Source organism: Giraffa tippelskirchi, chromosome 1 (assembly GCF_054371585.1).
Source record: "Giraffa tippelskirchi isolate mGirTip1 chromosome 1, T2T-mGirTip1v1.2.pri, whole genome shotgun sequence".
Classification (NCBI taxonomy): domain Eukaryota; kingdom Metazoa; phylum Chordata; class Mammalia; order Artiodactyla; family Giraffidae; genus Giraffa; species Giraffa tippelskirchi.
The window spans coordinates 86861744-86883735 of record NC_137275.1 but is presented as its reverse complement, the minus strand read 5'-3'; the positions used below and the strand labels follow the sequence as shown (position 1 = coordinate 86883735).

Here is a 21992-nt window from a genome sequence, read left to right as displayed (position 1 = left end):
GAAGCTTCTGTGAATTGCCAGTGGTTAAGTATTCTGCATAGTGTACCCAAATCAAGAAGATTCATCTTAGAAAAAATAAAGAGGGAAGAAAGAAACTGAGAGACTAGCATACAAGTAAATAGGATTTGTCTGTAAGTTTATGACCTGAGGTTCCAAGAGCCCATCATGATCTATGTCCAGCCTGGCCCTCCACTCTCCTGTCATCTAGACCCTGAGGGAGTGATCCACAACAGAGGGTGACTAGTGTCACCTGTCTCTGCTCCCTCCTGTCTAGGTTAGTCATCCAAGTTCTGAAGCTGGCCTCTTTCTTCAGTGATTGATAATAAAATCCTCTATTTTTTTTCAGAGGGCCTCACCCTCCACCTGGAGAAGGCAATGGCAACCCACTCCAGTCCTCTTGCCTGGAAAATCCCATGGACAGAGGAGCTTGGTAGGCTACAGTCCATGGGGTCGCGAAGAGTCGGACATGACTGAGCGACTTCACTTTCACTTTTCATTTTCACGCATTGGAGAAGGAAATGGCAACCCACTCCAGTGTTCTTGTCTGGAGAATCCCAGGGATGAGGGAGCCTGATGGGCTGCCGTCTATGGGGTCGCAGAGAGTCGGACTCGACTGAAGTGACTTAGCAGTAGCAGCACCCTCCACCAGAAGGTAGCTCATTATACCAGAGTCAAAAGGACAACCACATCTGAACCCAATACAACATGCCTAATACCTGCTTGAGAAGGAAGCAGGAACATATAATGTCAATTAGCAGAGGGTGGAGTGTGCCATGGCTCTTACAAGAATAAAATTTTAAAGTTCACACAACTCTTGAATATCAAAGATATTTGTTTTTACTCTAAATTTCTGCTTCTCTCACCCAATATTTCTGGAATGGCCATCCACTCCAGTATTCTTGTCTGGAGAATTCCATGGACAGCCCAGGGGGTTGCAAAGAGTCAGACATGACTGAGTGACTAACACTCAAACATTCCTAATCTTTGCTGATGAAAATCTTACTCTTGGGCATCCACTAGCATATACATGGCACCTCAGGAGGATGGCCCCTTCCCCCCAGAGCTCACATTCTAAACAGGCTGCACAAACTAAGATCGAATTGTTCCTAGGCATTCTCTATCATAATAAACAGTAAGCTGTCTAAAATCTTGTCTGGAATGAGAAGCATAGACAATAAAGAGCATACTTTTTTTGGATCCATTTGTACCTTAATTGCATACTGTGTTCAGCAAGCAGTGGGTCAGAGACAGAAGGCTTTGTAATTCTCCTTTCCCTAGAGATGAAGGGGAAAAGAATCACTACATTAATAATGTTTGTTTGCTGCCTACAGAAATGCACTGATGTTTTAGAAATAAATGTACCAATTTTAAAGTTGCATTTTTTTTAAAAAAAGAATATATCTCAATCACCCACTTAGAAAGTCAGGTTATGATTTTTAAGAACAGGCAATGTAATATCAGTTCAGTTCAGTTCAGTTCAGTTGCTCAGTCATGTCCGACTCTCCCTGATCCCATGAATCGCAGCAGGCCAGGCCCCCCTGTCCATCACCAACTCCCGGAGTTTACTCAAACTCATGTCCATCGAGTTGGTGATGCCATTCAGCCATCCCATCTTCTGTCGCCCCCTTCTCCTCCTGCCCCCAATCCTTCCCAGCATCAAGGTCTTTTCCAATGAGTCAACTCTTCGCATGAGGTGACCAAAGTATTGGAGTTTCAGCTTCAACATCAGTCCTTTCAATGAACACCCAGGACTGATCTCCTTTAGGATGGACTGGTTGGATCTCCTTGAAGTTCAAGGGACTCTCAAGAGTCTTCTCCAACACCACAGTTCAAAAGCATCAGTTCTTCGGCGCTCAGCTTTCTTCACCATCCAACTCTCACATCCATACACGACTACTGGAAAAACCATAGCCTTGCTAGATGGACCTTTGTTTGCAAAGTAATGTCTCTGCTTTTTAAAATGCTATCTAGGTTGGTCAAAACTTTCCTTCCAAGGAGTAAGCGTCTTTTAATTTCATGGCTGCAGTCACCATTTGCAGTGATTTTGGAGCCCAAAAAAATAAGGACGGACACTGTTGCCCCATCTATTTTCCATGAAGTGATGGGACCAGATGCCACGATCTTAGTTTTCTGAATGTTGAGCTTTAAGCCAACTCTTTCACTCTCCTCCCTCACTTTCATCAAGAGGGTTTTTAGTTCCTTTTCACTTTCTGCCATAAGGGTGGTGTCATCTGCATGTCTGAGGTTATTGATATTTCTCCTGGCAATCTTGATTCCAGCTTGAGCTTCATCCAGCCCAGCGTTTCTCATAGTGTACTCTGCAGATAAGTTAAATAAGCAGGGTGACAATATACAGCCTTGATGTACTCCTTTTCCTATTTGGAACCAGTCTGTTGTTCCATGTCCAGTTCTAACTGTTGCTTCCTGATCTGCATACAGGTTTCTCAAGAGACAGGTCAGGTGGTCTGGTATTCTCATCCCCTGAAGAATTTTCCACAGTTTACTGTGATCCACACAGTCAAAGGCTTTGGCATAGTCAATAGAGCAGAAATAGATGTTTTTCTGGAACTCTCATGCTTTTTCAATGATCCAGCGGATGTTGGGAATTTGATCTCTGGTTCCTCTGCCTTTTCTAAAACCAACTTGAACATCTGGAATTTCACAGTTCATGTATTGCTGAAGCCTGGCTTGGAGAATTTTGAGCATTAGTTTACTAGCGTGTGAGATGAGTGCAATTGTGTGGTAGTTTGAACATTCTTTGGCATTGCCTTTCTCTGGGATTGGAATGAAAACTGACCTTTTCAGTCCTGTGGCCACTGGTGAGTTTTCCAGATTTGCTGGCATATTGAGTGCATCACTTTCACAGCATCATCTTTGAGGATTTGAAATCGCTCAACTGGAATTCCATCACCTCCACTAGGTTTGTTCGTAGTGATGCTTTCTAAGGCCCACTTGACTTCACATTCCAATATGTCTAGCTCTAGGTGAGTGATCACACCATTGTGATTATCTGGGTCATGACGATCTTTTTTTGTACAGTTCTTCTGTGTATTCTTGCCACCTCTTCTTAATCTCTTCTGGTTCTATTACGTCCATACCATTTCTGTCCTTTATCGAGCCCATCTTTGCATGAAATGTAATATCAAGTAACCTTTATTGAAATCCATCTCTTCAGCATTAGCATAGCTTTCATGAAACAACATTTCAGTATTTTATACTATTATTTGATGCTTTCTACATTCTTGGGAACATCAGAGTCACAGACTATTTATATTTTTGAAGAATTTAAACTCAGTACATAACTTTATGTCTCTAAATTGTTCTGTGCAAGACAGAAGTCTCATGCATGGTAAAAGTCTGTTGCAGACTGTCCAAAGTTCTGCTAAAAAGAGAGACCAATATAAGATAATGAACTATTAACAGTTTTCTAAAAGGCATAAACGTTGACATAAAGCAGCAGGTAATCTTTCAAATGGGTGATTTTTAAGACAATTTGTTTGAGGAACAGGTAAAAGAATCAGAATTAGTGTCTCTAGAGCATCTTCTAAGAGCTAAGACATTTGAATATATTATCATTTAGTCCTTCTAATAACCTAGGATATTGACATTACTATTGATATCAAGGGCTTCCCTGGTGGATCAGTGGTAAAGAAGCTGCCTACCAATGCAGGAGACACTGATTCAGTCCCTGGGTCAGGAAGATTCTCTGGAAAAGGAAATGGCAACCCTCTCTGGTATTCTTGCCTGGGAAATCCCACGGACAGAGGAGCCTAGTGTGCTACAGTCCATGGGTGGCAAAAGAGTCAGACACGACTTAGCGACTAAACACAAATTGCTATCAATAGGTAAAAATGTTCAGATTCACAGAAGGGATCTTATTCAGATAGAAAGTAGTACAGCTGGACCTTAAGTTCAGCTGTATCTGACTCTAAAGACTCTGTGCTTTTCATTACTTCATTACTTTTCTCTAAAGAAAAATGTCACATTGTAAGACAGTGTGCTCCTAGCTAATATATTTGCAGAAGGGGATTTGAGAGTCACTGTCAATTATTTCTAACATTCACTTAGGTATCATATTGACTCTATGTTCATTTCCATGATAACATTCATCCCATATTGGATCATTTTGTCTATCTTTCATCTGTCACCTCCGCAAGACTGGGAGTTCTTTGAATGCTGCGACTGTGTCTTTTATCACTCAAACCATAGGATACAGCATACTAATTCATCCATTCACAAATATTTATAGTCTACTATGTGCCAGGAATTATATCAGACACATGGTCTTTAGGAGAATGCAAGAAATATTAGTTTCCCATAGAGCAGCATACAATTATTCTAGTAATCACTCCAAAAATATCTCAGGAGGAATTCACCCTCAAAATGCAATTATTCTTGCATCTATTGTTGGATTTCTAATTGCTTCATTTAAGAAAGGCAATGACAAAGGTGAATTTAAAAAACAAGTCGTCAGATCTAGCATTTAGTCGTGATTTTGACACTTGTACCTTGGACACGTAAGTTAACCCCCTTAAACTTTACTTTCTTGCTTTCTATAAGACAAAGATGTCATTAACAACATGTAATAAGAAAGATTTTACTATCCCTAAGATATAAAGTGGCTTCCCTGGTAGCTCAGCTGGTAAAGAATCCTCCTGCGATGCTAGAGATCTCAGTTCAATTCCTGGGTCAGGAAGATTCCCCTGGAGAAGGCATAGGCTATCCAATCCAGTATTCTTGAGTTTCTCTGGTGGCTCAGACAATAAAAATTTGCCTGCAATGCAGGAGACCTGGGTTCGATCCCTGGGTTGGGAAGATACCCTGCAGGAGGAATGGAAACCCACCCCAGTATTCTTGCCTGGAGAATCCCCATGAGAGAAGAGCCTGGCGGACTATAGTCCGTGGGGTCACAAAGAGTTGGACATGACTGAGCAACTAAGCACAGCACAGCAAGATACAAAAAACTCCTGTAAACCAGTCAAGAAAACAAATCAAATTAATAGGAAAGAAAAATCTGAAGAAATTTGGGAATTATTAGGAAGTTAATTTCAAAAAGTGTAAGTGTAGACTGCATATAAAAAAAGAAGTGATGTTCAACATTATTAAGGAAAAGATAAGTAATAAGAAATATCAGTCGGCCAATATTTACATGATTAATAATTTCTAGTATTAGAAAGGGAATAAAGAAATGAACCAAATACAGCTAAGACTCTTGATTAGGGCCTTTCTCATTGCAATTTGGTAATATGACCTTAATTTTAAACATAAGAAATCAAAGAAACAAGGCAAATATATAAAAGTGTATGCATAAAGTATTGGTTCATAATTACATTTCTTTAAATGAAAGACAAGCTGTACCAAAAATCGACTGTTCTTCATTAAGGGATTGGCTAATTCAATTTAAGTAAGTCCCTACAATAGGATGCTAAACATCTATTCAATAAATTGAATAGAAATTAATATTGACATAGGAAAGAGACTGTATATTATTAAGTAAAGATATGCTACAATTAATTGTATGCATTTGACTTCACTTTTGCTAAAAATACAAAGTATTACATACGTGAAAAAGTAAAAAAGTTAGTTGCTGGAAGCCACTGGAGAAGGGAATGGAAGGAAGCCCCTGGAGAGGGGAATGCCAGCCACTCCAGTATCTTGCCCAGAGAAGTCCATGGGCAGAGGACCCTGTGTGTATGTGTGTGTTGATCGCTCAGTCATGTCCAACTCTTTGCGACCACATGGACTGTAGTCCGCCAGGCTCCCCTGTCCATGGAATTCTCCAGGCAAGAATACTGCAGTGTGTTGCCATTCCCTTCTCCAGGGGATTATCCCGACCCAGGGATTGAACCTGGGTCTCCTGCATTGCGCGGACTTCCCTGGTGGCTCAGAGGGTAAAGCGTCTGCCTCCAATGCGGGAGACCTGGGTTCGATCCCTGGGTCGGGAAGATCCCCTGGAGAAGGAAATGGCAAACCACTCCAGTATTCTTGCCTGGAGAATCCCATGGACGGAGGAGCCTGGTAGGTTACAGTCCACGGGGTCGCAAAGAGTCCGACAGGACTGAGCGACTTCCCTTTCCCTCCTGCATTGCAGGCAGATTCTTTGCTATCTGAGCCACCAGAAAAGCCCAGGGAAGCCTGGTGGGTTACAATTCATTGGATCGCAACGAGTCAGACACGACTAAGCAACTAACACACTGTCACACACATTGCATATGTAACCAGTACCTAATGTGATATCTGTGATTGGTGCTATGTTTTACTCTTGTATTTCTGAGTTTTTAAATATGCTTATAAGGAAAACATATTAAAATACACAGGATAATTCATATCTATTTCCAAGGATTATGATAGAAATTAAACAAAATAGAACTTAAGAAACATAAGCATATTATACAAACATAAGGCTATGATATTGTAAACCAGTATATAAGCCAAACAGCCTTGACACCCGAGTTCCACTTAAACACAACCCATAATAAACTTTGTAACAAGCTTGTATTTGCTAGGAAAGTTCAGTTCAGGCACTCAGTTGTGTCTGACTCTTTGCACCCCCATGCACTGCAGTATGCCAGGCTTCACTGTCCATCACCAACACCCGGGGCTTGCAAAAACTCATGTCCATTGAGTCAGTGATGTCATCCAACCATTTCATCCTCTGTCATCCCCTTCTCCCCCTGCCTTCAATATTTCCCAGCATCAGGATCTTTTCCAATGAGTCAGTTCTTTGCATCAGGTGGCCAAAGTATTGGAGTTTCAGCATCAGTCCTTCCAATGAGTATTCAGGACTGATTTCCTTTAGGATTGACTGGTTTGATCTCTTCGCAGCCCAAGGGACTTTCAAGAGTCTTCTCCAACACCACAGTTCAAAAGCATCAGTTCTTCGGTGCTCAGCTTTCTGTATAGTCCAACTCTCACATCCATACAACACTACTGGAAAAACCATAGCATTGACTATACAGACCTTTGCTGGCAGTCATGTCCCTGCTTTTTAATATGCAGTCTAGGTTGGTCATAGCTTTCCTTCCAAGGAGCAAGTGTCTTTTAATTTCATCACTGCAGTCACCATCTGCAGTGATTTTGGAACCCCCAAATATAAAGTCTGCCACTGTTTCCATTGTTTCCCCATCTATTTGCCATGAAGTGATAGGACTGGATGCCATGATCTTAGTTTTCTGAGTGTTGAGTTTTAAGCCAACTTTTTCACTCTCCTCTTCCACTTTCATCAAGAGGCTCTTTAGTTCTTCTTTGCTTTCAGCCATAAGGGTGGTGTCATCTGCATATCTGAGGTTATTGATATTTCTCCCGGCAATCTGGATTCCAGCTTGTGCTGCATCCAGCCCGGCATTTCGCATGATGTACTCTGCATATAAGTTAAATAAGCAGGGTGACAATATACAGCCTTAATGTACTCCTTTTACGGTTTGGAACCAGTCTGTTCTTGCTGTCCACTTCTAACTGTTGCTTCCTGACCTGCATACAGATTTCTCAGGAGGCAGGTAAGGTGGTCTGGTATTCTCGTCTCTTTAAGAATTTTCCACAGTTTTTTGTGATCCACACAGTCAAAGGCTTTGGTGTAATCAGTAAAGCAGAAGTAGATGTTTTTTTCTGGAAATCTCTTGCTTTTTCTATGATCCAACGGATGTTGGCAATTTGATCTCTGGTTCCTCTGCCTTTTCTAAATCCAACTTGAACATCTGGAAGTTCATAGTTCCCATACTGTTGAAGCCTGGCTTGGAGAATTTTGAGCATTACTTTACTAGCGTGTGAGATGAGTGCAACTGTGTGGTAGTTTGAACATTCTTTGGCATTGCCTTTCTTTGGGATTGGAATGAAAACTGGCTTTTTCAGTTCTGTGGCCACTGCTGAGTTTTCCAAATTTGCTGGCATATTGAGTGCAGCACTTTCACAGCATCATCTTCTAGGATTTGAAATAGCTCAACTGGCATTCCATCACCTCCACTAGCTTTGTTCATAGTGATGCTTCCTAAGGCCCACTTGCCTTTGGACTTCAGGATGTCTGGCTCTAGGTAAGTGATCATATCATCATTGTTATCTGAGTCATGAAGATCTTAATTTGTATAGTTCTTCTGTGTATTCTTGCCACCTCTTCTTAATATCTTCTGCTTCTGTTAGGTCCATATGATTTCTGTCCTTTATTGTGTCCATCTTTGCATGATGCTGGGAAAGACTGAAGGTGGGAGGAGAAGGGGACGACAGAGGGAGAGATGGTTGGATGGCATCGCTGACTAGATGGACATGAGTTTGAGTAAGCTGTGGGAGTTGGTGATGGACAGGGAAGTCTGGTGTGCTGCAGTCCATGGGACTGAATACTCAGATATGACTAAGTTACTGAACTGAACTGAACTTGCATGAAGCGTTCCCTTGGTATCACTAATTTTTTTGAAGAGATCTCCAGTCTTTCCCATTCTATTATTTTCCTTTATTTCTTTGCACTGATCACTGAAGAAGGCTTTCTTATCTCTCCTTGCTATTCTTTGGTACTCTGCATTCAAATGGGTATATCTTTCCTTTTCTCCTTTGCCTTTGGCTTCTCTTCTTTTCTCAGCTATTTGTAAGGCCTCCTCAGACAACCATTTGCCTTTTTGCATTTCTTTTTCTTGGGGATGGTCTTGATCACTGCCTCCTGTACAATGTCATGAACCTCCATCCATAGTTCTTCAAGCACTCTATCAGATCTAATCCCTTGAATCTATTTGTCACTTCCACTGTATAATCATAAGGGATTTGATTTAGGTCATACCCGAATGGTCTAGTGGTTTCTGCTACTTTCTTGAATTTAAGTCTGAATTTGGAAATAAGGAGTTCATGATCTGACCCACAGTCAGCTCCCAGTCTTGTTTTTGCTGAATGTACAGGGCTTCTCCATCTTTGCCTGCAAAGAATAAAATCAATCTGATTTGGTATTGACATCTGGTGATGTTCATGTGTAGAGTCTTCTCTTGTGTTGTTGAAGAGAGGAGAAAATGTATTGGAATGGGTGAATTTAACTCAGATGAACATTATATCTACTACTGTGGGTAAGAATCCCTTAGAAGAAATGAGTAGCCATCATAGTCAACAAAAGAGTTCGAAATGCGGTACTGGATACAATCTCAAAAACGACAGAATAATCTCTGTTCATTTCCAAGGGAATCCATTCAATATCACAGTAATCCAAGTCTATGCCCCAACCAGTAATGCTGAAGACGCTGAAGTTGAACGGTTCTATGAAGACCTACAAGACCTTCTAGAACTAACACTCCAAAAAAAGGTGTCCTTTTCATTATAGGGGTCTGGAATGCAAAGGTAGGAAGTCAAGAGATATCTGGAGTAACAGGCAAATTTGGCCTTGGAGTACAAAATGAAGCAGGGCAAAGGCTAACAGAGTTTTGCCAAGAAAATGCACTGGTCATAAACACCCTCTTTCAACAACACAATAGAAGTGAAAGTTAGCAAATTTCATCAGAAGAATTCATACTTTGGTAGCTAAAAGGATTTAAAAAAAAACACAAATCTGCATATTTCTTTTTCATGTCACAGTTCTGGGTCAGAGGCAGAAATCCTGAGACCATGATAGCTCTGCTCCACACTAGTGACTCTTCTAATTTCAAGACATGATATTCAGAAACACTCTGGGATTTGTCTCTGAGTTAATCAGAAAGGCTTATCTGCAGTCTGGATGAGAAAAAGTAGCATGGAATACATTACCTGAGTGAAATATCCTAGGTTCAACATTAGTAAGGTGCTCATGATCGTTCTCAGTTTTGTTTTAAATCCTGGTGAAAAAAATGTGACCTTTGCCTATGAAAAAACAGAACTCAGGCTTAAATCACGTGGAACATGTAGATGGATTCAGTATTTGTAACTAATTTTGATAGTTTCAGTATTAGAGTTGCAAATAACTTTGGGAGGGAATGGAAAGGGCACACAATTTTTTTATCACATCTAATGAGACAAATTATTGAGTATATTGGGAATTAACCATTTTAGCACGCGGAAAAATGCAAGTCAGAAAGGCAAATTTGAAATGCACATCCAAGCATAGTGCTATAAATAACAGAGCACCTGGACCCAAGAACCCCTCAAGAATGACCCAATGGGGCACGATTTCCATTGTGGAGTTGGATACAGCTCCCACTGCCTTATACTAGGTTTCTCAGCTCCAGGACTACTGATATTTTAGACTGGGTAATTCTTTGTTGTTGGCAGATATCCTGTGCTTTGCAGGGTGTTTAACACCATTCCAGCACTCTCCCTACTAGATTCCAGTAGTAGCCTATCTTCCAGTCATGACAACACAAAATGCCTGCAGATGTTGGCAAATGCCCCCTTTCCTGGGAGCATGGAAAAATCTCTCCAGGTGGAGAACAGACTAGGGTTGGTTGGTTCCTTATCCCAACCAACAAAAATGTAAATCAGGTATCTAAACATATGTTCTGCTTTTGTGTTTACTGAACCATTACTAAGGCACTATTGAAGAGTGGGTAAAACCAGATTACCTGGGTTCACAACCCAACTATACCATTTACTAGCTATATGGTCATGGTCAAGTTTCTTGACTTCCTTATTCCTGGAATGGGAACAATGATAGTATCTACTTATAACATTGTTGAGAAGCTTAGATGACATGTTTTGTAAAGTATATCAATCAGTGCCTGGCATATAATGTTTGATTAATTTTTAAATTTTATTATTACTGTTATTAATTTCAGCTATATCATATTCTTTACAACATCAGTGATTCTTCTCATTCTCTTGACAGTTATGTTTCTCTTTATTAATTAATACACTGACACTCAGCTTTCCACTTGAGTCTCCTGTAATTTGGATGCATGTAAGCCAGAATCCCTGAATTTAGTTAACTGTTTGACACTTGCAGCAATGAGATTCTGCAAGCTGAGAACAGTCTGTATTGCCATAATAATTTAAAAAAATATATCAGGTATGAGAGAAGTCTCTAGGTAGCTATTCTATCAATCTTCCCTAGTAATAACTCACTACCTGCCATTTTTCAATTTCAACAAATTGTTTAATTACATATGATTTCATAGTAATTGTAATAAACATAACTTTTTGCCCTCCCCTCTCATGTAATTACATGGTCACGTGCAGACAAGGTCTCTAATCTGTAAAATGAGACTGTGAACCTAAAAAGGCTCTAAGTTCCCTTCCAGTGCTTACATAACCATGAATATAAATCTTTATTAATAATTTTCTAAACAACTATACTGCAGAGTCTGTGATAAACCACAGTGGGAAAGAATACGAAAAACAAAATGTATGTATAATTGAATCACTTTGCTCACGGCAGAAGTTAACACAACACTAAATCAGCTTTAATTCAATTTAAAAAAAAAAGAGGGGTTAGGAGAAAGGGAGGGAGGACTATGTCCCTTTAGGGCCATGAACAATTTACATTGGACCCCAAACACACACAAGACTTAAGGTTAAGATACCAAAAATGACAGGCTCAAAATACTTTTTTGCAAATATACATGATATTTAACTCATGAGAATTAAAATGATAATGATGGTTGCTAAACTAACAATTTTTAATTGAGATGTGATTGACTTACAATGCTGTGTTAATTTTGGATATAGAGCAGGTGATTCAGTTATATATATACTTTTTCAGATTATTTTTCATTATGGGTTTTTATAAGATATTGACTATAGTTCACTGAACTATACAGTAAATGTTTGTTATTTACTTGTTTTATGTGTAGTAATTTGTTAATCTCACACTCCTAATTTATCCCTCCTCTACTGCCTGTCCCCTTTGGTAACCATGTTAGTTTTCTATGTCTATAAGTCTGTTTCTGTTTTGCATATAGATTCATCGGTATTATTTTTTAGATTCTACATGTAAGTGATATCACATATTTGTCTTTCTCTCTCTGACTTACTTAAACCTAGTATGATATTCTCTAGGTTCATCCGTGTTGCTGCAAATGACAATATTTCATTCTTTGCTATGGCTGAGTGATATTCTATAATATAAATATGTATATTATATATATCACATCTTCTTAAGCTAGTCATGTGTTGATGGGCACTTGGATTATTTCTATGTCTTTGTTATTATAAATAGTGCTGCTATGGGCCTTATGTAGAGAACAGGGAAGGGAGAGGGGCTCCAGGAATTGGGAAATGATCAAGGTCAGTTTTGACAGGGTGGGAAATAGGCCTGAGTTGGGCTTTGCCAGGGAAAACACTGGAACACACAGTGTTAGGAGCTTGAGGAAACTGTTCTGAAGATGAGCTTCTAATTCACACCTCTGCACAGAGCCGCCTCGTTCACAGACATCCCTCCACATCTGTCTCATAACCATACGGGGCAGAGAAAGGGCTGAGTTGGCATTCCTGACATCACTCCTGACTGACAGAATTTGAAGAAATCATTCTCCCTGAATGACAGGTGAGAGTTAAGCTCTCATTTTCTAAAGGAGCTTACAGTATCTGAGTCAGCTCCAGAAGAAACAGCCTGGTTTTCCTGACAACACGGCACTGGTGCTCCTTTCTCAGACTGGTGAACAGTACCTTGACTTTGACAGCCCCACTGTTGCTCTTGAAGGGTCAGGAAAAGGCGAATGGGAGGAGGTATCCTGTCCCTTTTCAGTGTTGATCTGCCATTACTCAGCACCCTCCCACCCTCTGCAACCCAGATTGTGTCACTACACCTAGGCTCCTGTTACATGGCTGCAATGTCCCCTTCACACCAAGCTGCCACACAACTCTTCCCAGAACAAGGGAGCATGTACATGAGTAGTACTGTTGTGAGGAGACATCTTTTCCTATGCAACAGTAGATGTATTCTTGCAGTAAAGTTAAGACGAATTATGCTGGATAACTCTAGCCCTGGGGGATAAAGAGTATTTAAAAAAGTGAGAAAGAAATACAGAAATTGTTGGAAATGCTGATTCAATCTGGGCATGGTACGATTAGCTCTAAGAAGAACATTTATTTTCTACACATTTCCTCCTCCTTCAGCAAAGTACGGAAATAATCACGAGACTGCTCTGATGTGTTTAAATGAAATCGATTTTAGTTCTTGGACCAGCAGTCCTCGTTTGATCTGGGATTAAAGTGGCACTCAAAGGATTTGGTCTTTTCAATTTTTAACTGCTGATACCTCTTAGATTTGTTGCTACAATCTGCTTTAAAATAAAACTGGGCCCAGGTTTCAGAAATTCAATGTTAAATTCGTTTGCTGTGAATAATCACATTATATTTTGTTCTTACATCTAAAAGTAAGTAGAAGGCATACATTTCCACAGATGTCTACCATTTTACAAGTTTAAGGTTTCCATTGTTACTGTTAGTCAGTATTTATGGAAAGGTTTTGTCTCTAGATCATGAAGGGGCTATAAGGAGGAACTGCAATGTTAGGGAGAACTTACTCTGAAACACCTTCAACATTTAGTTGGATGTCTGCTTCACAAATAGGTTATCTTGGTGCTCACTCTAGAACATAGTAATGTTCAAATGAAGTTATAGGAATGCTTTATAGAAATTTTATTTTTTCCTGAGATAAATACATTATAATACTGCCATACCATATTATCAAGCTAAAAGTATAGAAACTTTTATTTTCAGAATATTCTGGACATTATAAAACTTCTGCCAATATAAAAATGAGTATTTTAAAAATGTATTTCTGAATAGGCAAAGAATAAATAAATAAATGTATTCAGAGGCCACAAACAAAGTGAGAATTTCTGCTTCAAATAAGATAAAGATGTTGTATTGGATGGAAACTCTCACAGTAACAATTATCCTCTCTGGAATATATATTATATATACATTTTTAAAAATCTTTTTCTCATGAGAGTGTGGCATGGGGTAGCTAGAATACAAGAGCAGAGAACCATAGCTTTACTATCTCAGAGAGTCAGAGGATGGAATTCAGAATTGTTAGAGAAAAATGTTCAAAATGAATAAACCACAGAAGGGGAAGACCCAAACTCTGTAAGTACACTTTTGCAAAATCCTTGGCTGACACCTGGAATGCACTTGAGGGAGACAGAAAGAATCCAGAGATCACAGGAAAAAGTGTCATCTAGAAGGTTGAAAGAACAGTAGAAATTTCTTCTATTGCCCACTACAGAAGAGATTCAGTTTAGAATTCAAGTCCAGTAAAGATAGTTACCTGCTAGAACAAAAATAAACACTCCTAAGTGGAGGATAACAAAATCCAGTTGTCTGTATAGAAGATCCTCAATTTCTAGAATGTAAGTTAAATTTTCTTCAGAGAAATGTGAATAAAAGAGGAAAACAAGACATGTAATTAAAATTAAAATAGTCACTAGAAAACAACCTAGAGATTATGCAGGTGTTGGAATTAGCAGGCATTATATGTTCAAGAAAATAATTTTGAAATAAAAAGAATGAATGAGAAATATTAGCAGAAAATAAAAACTATAAAAAAAAACCAAGTGAAAATTAAAGAATTAAAATGTACAACATCAAAATAAAAAAATATAATGGATGACTTACTGGCAGATTAAAGATGACATAGTAAATCATCCGAGGACTGATCAAGAAAATATTCAATCTAAAGAACTCAGAGAAAAATATTCAAACCAAAAATAACAGATCCTAATATTAGTAATATCAAGCACACTAATTTATGTATAATTAGAATCTCAGAGAAAAAGAAGAGATAGAAAATAGCATAGAAATAATATCAAAGAAATAATGATCTAAATTCTTCATATTTAGTCCAAGAAATATAATCTTAAATACCCAAGAAACAAAGTAAACTCCAGAATAAGTAAAAAAAAACTAATCATATGTGGGTAGAACACAACAGAACTACTAAAAACCAGACAAAAAATAATTATGATAGTAGCAGCAAATAATGACACATTTCATAAGAGAGAACAGGGCTAATAATGGAATAATTTTATATGTTTAAAGAAAAAAAGAGCTGTTGTGCCAGGATTATATATCTAGCAAAATATATTTCAAAAACATTGGCAAAATAAAGGTAATTTTAGATAAAAATTAAGGGAATTATTGCCAGCATGTATTCTCTAAAATGTCAAGAAAAATTCTTCAGCCTGAAAGAAAATGAAGCAAGACTGCAAGTCACATCTGTAGGAAGCAATAAAGAGCACATGAGATGGTACCTGAGAAAATAGAGAGAAAGAAACTCAACATTCAGAAAACTAAGATCGTGACATCTGGTCCCATCACTTCATAGGAAATAGATGGGGAAACAGTGGAAACAGTGTCAGAATTTATTTTGGGGGGCTCCAAAATCACTGCTGATGGTGATTGCAGCCATGAAATTAAAAGACACTTACTCCTTGGAAGGAAGGTTATGACCAACCTAGATAGCATATTTAAAAGCAGAGACATTACTTTGCCAACAAAGGTCCGTCTAGTCAAGGCTATGGTTTTTCCAGTAGTCATGTATGGATGTGAGAGTTGGACGATGAAGAAAGCTGAGCACCGAAGAATTGATGCTTTTGAACTGTGGTGTTGGAGAAGACTTTTGAGAGTCCCTTGAACTGCAAAGAGATCCAAGCAGTCCATCCTAAAGGAGATCAGTCCTGAGTGTTCATTGAAGGACTGATGTTGAAGCTGAAACTCCAATACTTTGGCCACCTCATGAGAAGAGTTGACTCATTGGAAAAGCCCCTGATGCTGGGAAGGATTGGGGGCAGGAGGAGAAGGGGACGACAGAGGATGAGATGGTTGGATGGCATCACCGACTCGATGGACATGGGTTTGGGTAAACTCCGGGAGTTGGTGATGGACAGGGAGGCCTGGCGTGCTGCTATTCAAGGGGTCGCAAAGAGTCGGACACGACTGAGCAACTGAACTGAACTGAAACTATTTTTTAATTTCCTTATTCATTACAGAATACATGCATTTTAAAAATAAAATTATCACTGAATTGTGGGGCTTAAACATAATGATGTAATATATACGAAAACAGTTCGGTTCAGTTCAGTCGCTCAGTCGTGTCTGACTCTTTGCAACCCCACAGACTGCAGCATGCCAGGCTTCCCTGTCCATCACCAGCTCCTGGAGCTTGCTCAAACTCATGTCCATCGAGTCAGTGATGCCATCCAAGCATCTCATCCTCTGTCATCCCCTCCTCCTGCCTTCACTCTTTCTCAGCATCAGGGTCTTTTCCAAGAAGTCAGTTCTTTGCATCAGGTGGCCAAAGTATTGGAGTTTCATCTACAGTATCAGTCCTTCCAACTAATACTCAGGACTGATTCCTTTAGGATTGACTGGTTGGATCTCCTTGCAGTTCAAGGGACTCTCAAGAGTCTTCTCAACACCACAGTTCAAAAGCATCAATTCTTCAGTGCTCAGCATTTTTTACAGTCCAACTCTCACATCCATACATGACTACTGAAAAAGCTATAGCTTTGACTAGAGAGATCTTTGCTGACATAGTAATTAACGTCTGTGCTTTTTAATACACTGTCTGGGTTGATCATAGCATTTCTTCCAAGGAGCAAGCATCTTTTAATTTCATTGCTGCAGTCACCATCTGCAGTGATTTTGGAGCCCCCCAAAATAAAGTCTGCCACTGTTTCCATTGTTTCCCCTTCTGTTTGCCATGAAGTGATAGGATCGGATGCCATGATCTTAGTTTTCTGAATGTTGAGCTTTAAGCCAACTTTTTCACTCTCTCCTTTCACTTTCATCAAGAGGCTCTTTTGTTCTTAGCTTTCAGCCATAAGAGTGGTGTCATCTGCATATCTGAGGTTATTGATATTTCTCCCGGCAACCCGGAATCCAGCTTGTGCTTCATCCAGCCCGGAATTTTGCATGATGTACTCTGCATATAATTAAATAAGCACAGTGACAATATACAGCCTTGACGTACTCCTTTCCTGTTTGGAACCAGTCTGTTGTTCCATGTCCACTTCTAACTGTTGCTTCTTGACCTGCATACAGATTTCTCAGGAGGCAGGTAAGGTGGTCTGGTATTCTCATCTCCTAAAGAGTTTTCCAGTTTTTTGTGATCCACACAGTCAAAGGCTTTGGCGTAGTCAGTAAAGCAGAAGTAGATATTTTTTCTGGAACTCTCTTGCTTTTTCGATGATCCAACGATGTTGGCAATTTGATGTCTGGATCCTCTGCCTTTTCTAAATCCAACTTGAACATCTGGAAGTTCATGGTTCCCATACTTTTGAAGCCTGGCTTGGAGAATTTGGAGCATTACTTTACTAGCATGTGAGATGAGTGCAATTGTGCGGTAGTTTGAACATTCTTTGGCATTGCCTTTCTTTGGGATTGGAATGAAAACTGATCTTTTTCAGTTCTGTGGCCACTGCTGAGTTTTCCAAATTTGCTGGCATATTGAGTGCAGCACTTTCACAGCATCATCTTATAGGATTTGAAATAGCTCAACTGGAATTCCGTCATCTTCACTAGCTTTGTTCATAGTGATGCTTCTTAAGGCCCACTTGCCTTTGGACTCCAGGATGTCTGGCTCTAGGTGAGTGATCATACCATCATAGTTACCTGGGTCGTGAAGATATTTTTTGTATAGTTTTTCGGTGTGTTCTTGCCACCTCTTCTTAATATCTTTTGCTTCTGTTACGTCCATACCATTTCTGTCCTTTACTGTGCCCATCTTTGCATCAAATGTTCCCATGGTATCTCTAATTTTCTTGAGGAGTTCTCTAGTCTTTCCCATTCAATTGTTTCCCTCTATTTCTTTGCATTGACCACTGAGGAAGGCTTTCTTTTCTCTCCTTGCTATTCTTTGGAACTCTACATTCAAGTGGGTATATCTTTCCTTTTCTCCTTTGCCTTTAGCTTCTCCTCTTTTCTCAGCTATTTGTAAGGCCTCCTCAGACAAACGTTTTGCCTTTTTGCATTTCTTTTTCTTAAGGATGGTCTTGATCACTGCCTCCTTTCCAATGTCATGATTCTGTCCATAGTTCTTCAGGCACTCTGTCTATCAGATCTAATCCCTCACCTCCACTGTATAATTGTAAGGGATTTGATATAGGTCATACATGAATGGTCTGGTGGTTTCTGCTACTTTCTTGAATTTAAGTCTGAGTTTGGCAATAAGGAGTTCATGATCTGTCCCACAGTCAGCTCCTGGTCTTGTTTTTGCTGACTGTATAGAGCTTCTCCATCTTTGGCTGCAAAGAAAATAATCAATCTCATTTTGGTATTGACTGTCTGCTGATGTCCATGTGTAGAATTTTCTCTTGTGTTGTTGGAAGAGGGTGTTTGCTATGACCAGTGTGTTCTCTTGGCAAAACTCTGTTAGCCTTTGCCCTGCTTCATTTTGTACTCCAAGGCCAAATTTACCTGTTACTCCAGGTATCTCTTGACTTCCTACCTTTGCATTCCAGGCCCCAATAATGCAAGGATGTCTTTTTTGGAGTGTTAGTTCTAGAAAGTCTTGTAGGTCTTCTTAGAACCATTCAACTTCAGCATCTTCAGCATTACTAGTTGGGTCGTAGACTTGGATTACTGTGATATTGAATGGATTGCCTTGGAAATAAGTGGAGATCATTCTGTCATTTATGAGATTGCACCCAAGATGTGACTGGTGATGGAACTAAAGTCTGAGGGTGTAAATAACAATATTGCATAGGAACCTGGAATTTAGGTCCATGAGTCAAGGTAAATTGGAAGTGGTTAAACAGAAAATGGCAAGAGTGAACAACAACATTTTAGGAATCAGTGAACTAAAATGGACTGGAATGGGTGAACTTAACTCAGATAAGCATTATATCTACTACTGTGGGCAAGAATCCCTTAGAGGAAATGATAAGAGTAGCACAAAAGAAAGAGGTAACTGGAATTTTATTGTTGAAAGAGTCTTACATGTTATGTGAAATGGCTTCTGACTCTAGGTAAAATGCTGCTTAGTATAAATTTATAATAATCAAAACTGCATGATGATATTGGCATGAGAACAGAAAATCTGATCAATGAAACAGAAAAGAGACTCCAGAAATTGACCCTCATTTATATAGTCAATTGACGTTTGACAGAAACCAACGCAATGGAAAGAGAGGTCTCAATAAATGTTGCTGATACATTTGGGTATCTGTATGGGAAATAAATGAACTTCAATGTTTACCTTACATTTTACAAAAAAATGATTTGAAATGGATTATGGGCCTAGATCTAAAAAAAATCTGAACATAAAGACCAAACTGTAAACCTACTAGAAGACAGGAATCATAGAATATCTTCATGACCTGAGCTTAGGCAAATTCTTAAAAGGGACACAGAAAGCTCCAATCCTAAAGGAAGAAAATGATAAATAATTTCATCCAAGTTAAAAATTCAGCCAATCAATAGAAACCATTAAGAAAAAAATTCTCACCATTCAATAATAAAAAAGAAACAATCAACAAAACTAAAAGAGGGCAAGATATTCAAACAAACATCCCAAAAGTGATATTAAAAAGTCAGTAAATTTCCTTGACATTCTAAGAATAAAGAATATATGCTGGCAATAAGTTCCCTCAATTTTTATCTAAAAATACCATGCAATCCAATGGACAGAGGAGCCTGGCAGGCTATAGTCCACAGGTCGCAAAGAGTCAGATACAACTGAAGTGACTGAGCACAGCACAGCATAAGCACATGAAAGTATATCTACATTGTAAGCCATCAGATAAAGGCAAATTAAAAACAATGAAACATCAATACATATTCAGTAGAGTGGCTAAAATTAAAAATTGAAAATAAACTAATAAAAAAATTTTTTAAAAAAGAGAAAAAAAAAGATTGATGGATCTAAATATTGGTGAGGATATATGGCAGTTGAAACTTATACATTGATAGGAGTGCAAAAGGGTACGATCTATTTGGGAAAAGTATTAACAGTTTCTTAATGTAAAACATAAACCCACCCTTATTGTTATTTAGTCACTAAGTCGTGTCTGACTCTTTTGTGACCCCATGGACTGTAGCCTGTCAGGCTCCTCTGTCCATGTGATTTTCCAGGCAAGAATACTGGAGTGGGTCGCCATTTCCTTCTTCAGGGGATCTCCTGACCCAAGGATTGAACCCACGTCTCCTGCATTGACAGGTGGATTCTTCACCACTGAGCCAGCAGGGAAGCCCACACCTACTCTAGAACTCATCAACTGTATTACTAGGTATTGGCACAAGAGAAATGAAAACCTATATCCATTAACAGAATTGCATGAGAATGTTCATAGAAATTTTACTCATATTAGCTAGATGCTAATATCCTTCTCGAATGCCTATCAAGCAAGAGAATGAATGATAAAGCAAACTATTTGTGGCATATTCTTATTATGAAACATTATTCATCAATAAAAGTAAATTACTGATACATGTGGAAAGATAGATGAATCTCACATTACACCAAATGAAAGAAGCCAGGTGTATACATTCTTTTAAATGGACAATAGACACATCAACCGTCTTTAAAGTGATATTTACATATTTACAGTCAATAAAACTGTACAACTTGCCCCTAGAATTTTATACTGAATGAAATGTTCTCATTTTTTAAAATGAGGGCACTCTACAGACATTTTTAGACAAATGGTTTCAACCCTGTGTATTTGTGGAGGATTACAGACCCTGATGCTGGGAAAGATTGAAGGCAGGAGGAGAAGGGGACGACAGAGGATAAGATGGTTGGATGGCATCACTGACTCGATGGACATGAGTTTGAGCAAGCTCTGGGAGTTGATGATGGACAGGGAAGCCTGGTGTGCTGCACTCCATGGGGTTGCAAAGAGTCGGACATGACTGAGCAAATGAACTGAACTGAAAATGAACTTTTATTGATAAAGTGCTTAACATTGTGCCTGGTACATGCTAGCCTGGTACTTGGCTAGCCACCAAGCTACCATTATTGACTTCAATATAATTATAGTAACTATTATTATTATCATTATTATTACTATCTTAAGAATCTTTATCTCCCTTAGTAACTTCTATTCCTTAAAAAGTTCTATTAACTTGTTTTATTCCTTGGCAAAATAAGTACCAAGACTCTAAGTTCAATAAGAAAAAATTGCAAGTACAACTACGATAGAGCTTACTTTATCCAAATGTCCTTTAACCAATACATTCAACTATCTGTGTGAAGCCCATCAAGTGAAAAAATACAGAATTTTATTTTGAACAGTTAAAATTGATGCAATTGAATCTATGCACTAAACACATGCAGCCCTCATAAGGAAGCCTCTTCCATACTCTCTCAGATCTTCTTAACCCATTTTGTATGGTTTTTAAAAGGCTGGACTGATTTCCCAACTAGTAGGGGCTATAATTAGACTCATATGATAGGAGTTAAAAATAAGACAACAGACTTAAGGTAGACAAAGTATACAAAATTTCATCATTTTTGCACAACACAGACGAGGACAAAACATCAACTCACCTCAGTGGTCTTGGCAGATATTGCTGAAACAAGTCATCAGACATTTTCACATGTTTAATGTTGTCCACCTAACACATCTATTCCATTTTATAAAGGTTTACATCTAAGGGGATTCATTTTCCTTATAAATTAAAGGGATAAGCTTGACTTCCTAGAAGGTCACTTCTTAAAATATTGCATGTTTAATTGACCTGAAAGGAGCTATCTGTCTAGAATGGTGGGGTGAATTTTGATAATATGCAAGGGAAAGAAACAGTAGCCATCTCTTTTCTTTGTATCAAATACAATAACTTTCCATTGATGCACAAATTCTGTCAAAATGTTTTGTGCTCAATCACTCAGTTGTGTTCGACTCTTTGCGATCCTATGGACTGTAGCCCTCCAGGCTCCTCTGTCCATGGGATTTCCCAGGCAAGAATACTCGAGTGGTTGCCATTTCCTTCTCCAAGGGATCTTTCCTACTCAGGGATCAAACCTGTGTCTCCTATGACCCCTGCACTGGCAGGCAGTTCTTTACCACTGAGCCCCCTGAGAAGCCAGTCACACTATTTACAGGTCCTTATAAGAATGTTAATACAGTGCCGATTGATAATTTCATAAATTTATGAAACTCAATTGCTAT

The 21992-nt window shown here is 38.9% G+C and overlaps 1 long non-coding RNA gene across 2 annotated transcripts in view; it reads right to left on the bottom strand.

Annotated features, from left to right (window-relative positions):
• Positions 1-1208: 1208 nt before the first annotated feature.
• Positions 1209-21992, bottom strand: part of LOC145503465 (uncharacterized) — a 276939-nt gene continuing 256155 nt past the window's right edge. For both annotated transcript variants that reach the window (XR_014051474.1, XR_014051477.1), the window contains one exon: positions 1209-1274. This is a non-coding gene — a long non-coding RNA (uncharacterized LOC145503465). The remainder of the gene's footprint in view (positions 1275-21992) is intronic.